This window comes from Coloeus monedula (assembly GCF_965178545.1).
Source record: "Coloeus monedula genome assembly, chromosome: 4".
Classification (NCBI taxonomy): Eukaryota; Metazoa; Chordata; class Aves; order Passeriformes; family Corvidae; genus Coloeus; species Coloeus monedula.
The window spans coordinates 14,090,350-14,094,959 of NC_138784.1; positions in this window are offsets into that span (position 1 = coordinate 14,090,350).

Consider the following 4,610-nt stretch of genomic DNA (forward strand, 5'->3'; position numbering starts at 1 on the left):
CAAACATTGTCTTGATTTTCAAGACAGGCAAGGAAGGAGGACTCCAGAGACTCCAGGCCTGTCAGTGTCACTTCAGTGCCTGGTAAAATCATGGAAAAGGTTATTCCAGGAGGTATTGAAAAACACCTGGAGGACAACACAGGCATCAGTCATAGCCAGCACAGCTTCATGAGAGTAAACCCCTGCTTGTCAAACTGATTGCCTTCTACAACAGGGTAGAAAAGGCTATTTGATAACAGCCACTTAAGTTCCAGCAGTCGTGACAGTCTTCATTTGAGTACAAGATTCTCGTTTACTGAAACAGACATTGCCTGGTGACAATTGCAGAGGGGTCCATTCTCAGTTCCAATCTTTCCATAACTTCCCAACAAGTATACAAAACATAATGGCCTGAGGAACAGCACTCTGGCACAACCCAGCAGGTAAGTGAAGGCAGGCTGGGCATAGATTATTTATTCTTCTCTTTGTCCAGGAATCAACATCAGCTGACTCCTGGTGTCACAGAAAGGGCCTGTCCTCTACAACCACCACAACTGGCTATTTTTGCCTCTTAAATATAACATCTAAATGGGCAGTCAGCACAGCATGAGATATGCTACACTCCACTTCTTCAAATGTAGAATAACAGCACCTCCAGCTCACTTGTATTGTGTGTGTAGAACAGTATTCCTAAGTAATGCTCCAACTGTTATAAAAGTAATATACTAGACAGCATGCTATGTGCCTCTAAAGACATGGGAAAGGGAAGGGGAAGAGCAGGGATCTGCCTTTCTGAAGGCACCCAAGCAGCTGGTGAAAAACTGCAGCAGTGGCTGTGGAGGTGCAGCAGGATGCCTCAGGACTGAGGGCAGCATGCTGAATTGCCTACATGGACAAAAGATCCTTGGAGCTGCCTGGCAAGATGTTTTTTCATGTTGTACCCCCAGAATGAGGGCAGCCTCCCTCCACCCCAGTACTGCATGAGCAGTGAGAGAGAATCTTTGAAAGTAAAACACCTGCGCTTGTCAGTGTGAGTTATGTCAGCGCATAATGTGGGTGCAGTAAATGTGTCTCTTGGGGAAAACACACAGTCAGATTATTGCTTGTGCCAGACAATTTGTTTGGTTCATTATCCTTAACACACTGATCTCTTGCCAGACTTTTAGAGAGGAGGCTGAGTCCAGCCTCCTAAGATCACTCATCCCACCTGCAGGGTGTTCTCCAGGGCTCTTTCCAAACTCCACGCTCACATGGGTGCCCATTCCAAGATCAAAACATGGGTTTCCCTCCTCACTCGGGTGTCCATCCAGGCACACAGCAGGACAGTACAGCCCCACTGTCACATGGTAGCCAGGGTATAGGAGAGACCTTGTACAGACTCCAGCTGACAGGTGGGTGTTCCAAAACCTTCCCCAAAATGGTACCTGTCCACAAAGCAAGCAGGCAATATCTATACACAATAACTGCTATTTTGATGCAGAAGAATACATTTTGCCTTCTTAAAACAGCCTTCTTACAAACCTCTCTGAGGTTTTAAACTCACATATACAGCTATGATAAAATATTTACACCAAAGGATGTTCCTCTCATCTGAGCCCCTATCACAGCTTTCCAGGCTGTGAAGTTCTAGTTTTACCCTTGAGAAAGCTGTTGACTTGAAAGCAAATGGTTTCTTTTATAACATATTAGAGGGTTTATTGTCAAATGCACCAAAAATATGTGCCTTCACCTCCTTTTCACTATGATGTTAAGTTTTCTGCCCCTTATATCCTTACCTCTCTACATGAGGTTTCCATGCCATGTTGGCAAAGAGGAAAGTTCTCATGTTAAAACAACAGGAATGTGAAGTGAGGAATGCACGTCAGATCTATTTGGATGAGATAGCCATAAATATTTGGAATAAAACCACAAACTGCCAGACTTGCAAAACTTTGAAAAATTCTAGTTGTGTTTGTTGGGGGCAAATGCTACTTCACATCTGCTAACTCATGATAAATTTCTGCTACAGACTGCTGCAGGGTGGGAACCAAATGTGGTGGTGGTGGTGGATAAGTCATGGGGCCTGCTGTGACTGAGAGGCTCGAGGGCTCCATGGGTTGGCTTCCTATGGACAGTGCCAGCAGGCTAAGTCCTCTTATTTTAGACTGGGGTGGTGCTAGTAAGCTCAGCCTTGCTGAGACCTTTTTGCATACTCTGTGTATGCCTATGTAAAGTAACCTATTAAATTTAACAAGCACATTGAGTTAAGGGCTGCACTGTTCAGGCACCGTAAATCAGCCACTCTTCCTCAGGAAACAATCAGAATAAAATACTGTGGTGACTTTCCTTTACAAAGATTATCCACAAACACCTGCTTTCGTGAGAGGCTGGCAGTAGTATCCCTGGGCTATGGCTCTGGCATCACAGGTGATCTACATCAGAGTAGGAAGGACTGCTCCTAAAAGCCTCGTGTTGCTCGAAGCAGTGGTAGAATGGTGAGTGTTGGCCCCTGCTCCCTGCTCCAGGAATTACTCCTGTTGTGGAAAACCAGCAAAAAAAGTAAAACAAGCTGCCAAGCACAGCAGCTGAGTAAGACCACATTTAAGTAAGTGCTGGACAAAGTCAGGGAAGAGCCTACGTACAGGCTTAACTTCAGTGATTCTCACTGTGTCTATTACCTGGAGTTTATCAGCAGCAGCCCCCAGACCTGGAAACTCACACAAACAGCCTGGAACCACAGCCAGCTGGCCAGCAGCCAGAACTCCCATCCAAAGTGAGGTGGAAGTGCAAACAAGCAGTGAGAAAGCACCTGCCTACACTTGGTGAGAAAAAGAATTATGTAAATCTCATGTTCCAACAGGATCACATTCCCCTTGCCTATGGACAACACATGATCACTGTCGCTCTACTGAACAAAGACAGGAAAACACCCCACACTTTTCCTCCCTGGTCTGTTTAAGGAAAAAAGATGGATTTTTTTTTAAGGTAAGTAAAATATTTGAGTTAACTACGTAATATGACAAAGACAGAAATGAGGGAAGGGTGGCCTTCTCAGTAAGTAAGGTCCCCAGGAGGACTAGTATGTGGTCAAATCTCCACATTTTACAATACTAGGGCAAGATCAACACCACAGCCATCCTCTTTCCCTAAACCACAGTATTAGCAAAAAATGTGCTCAAACTCAGGGTAGCAGGGTGGGAACGCAGTCAAGGAACACTGGAAATCCAACTATTTTTTGATCTTCTGCTGTTTAATCAGAGAGGTCTCCTTAGAGACATCCTAGTGGAGCCTTTATGCTGAGGAAATGTGGGAACACAGCACATGGTGAGGCAGACACAGTCTCACAGGAAAATTTGCCTGCATTTACTATTCAGATAGCCAACCTGGAGATTTGAGTTAGATCCTCAGATGCTAACTGGTGATGTATAGTTACAGCACGTAGGCACCATTTTTTCTCTCTTTCTACTTCCTCTCTGTCCGGCCAACCTACTGCAGCCCTTTCATATATAGGCCTTTTTCCTGAATAATTCTGTGATTACGTGGAGAAAGGGATTGTTGCTACTCTTGGGTAGTTACAGAGGACACCAGTCCAGCAACTAGAAAGGGCAGAGAGCAAAGAGGTATTTCTTCAACATGGCACATTCTCCACTGACTGTAGTCTGTGAATGTGAGGCTTTCTTGACCAGCTACTAGATCCTAAAATCCTATTTCTTGAACTTGACTATTTCCAGGGCTGTAGAGCACCCTTCCCAGCACAGTGCTGTGCTGCCAGCCCAAGCAGCATTGAAGTTGAATCCTTGATTTGAGGATAGGCTGGCAGGAAAAGGAGTTTCCACAGTTTCTGGCACAGGTAATCCACAGAGGGAGCCATGTGGGCACAGCAAAGCCCTGACCTGTGCTCTGAGCAGTGTCAGACACCTGGCTTTGCTCTTGGAGCTTTATAACCGTACCTGAGGCAAGACCAAAGCTACCAGAAATGTTTAAAAAGCCTCGGGTTAAACTGGCTTAGGCTGTTCCCCACAGAATCTTAGAATGAAGAGATTTTCTTAGAAATCTCTTCTAAACTAATCCAAGGAAGGGTCTGGGAAGCCAGCACTCTGCTACACGTGCTTGCAAAAAACACACCTCCCTCTTGTACTGACAGATATTTAAGACAGGCCTACATGTTAAAATTCCCTTGTAAATGTTCAAAATAAAAAAGCTTTAATTTAATAAATGACTGACACTGTATGTCTTCCCTGAGCATCACAACTCAGAGAGCAATTCCCACTGCTGTGGCCCGCAGTCAGCACCTGCCATGCCTCACACCGCGCGTCAGGGGCCATGGCTGGGGCCTTCCAGAAAAGTCCCTAAAACGCCGGGAAAATAAATAAAAAAGAAAAAAATACTGTGGCCAGCACTGCACAACGAACGCTGTCATTTTATTAAAGCTCAAGGGCACGAGAAGAACAAAGGAGAAGCAGAACCCGCATCTCCTCACCAGACTGAAGCCTCCTCAGGCCCCTTTTCCTCCGCGGCGTCTGGAACCGGCCCTGCCCTCCCGGCGCCCTCGACCCCCGGTTCCAGGGCCGAACCCACCCCGTGCTTGGCACGCCCCGAGCGCCGCTCCCGCCTCCCCGCCCGCCCCCGGCGGGGCCGCCCCGCCCGGCGCG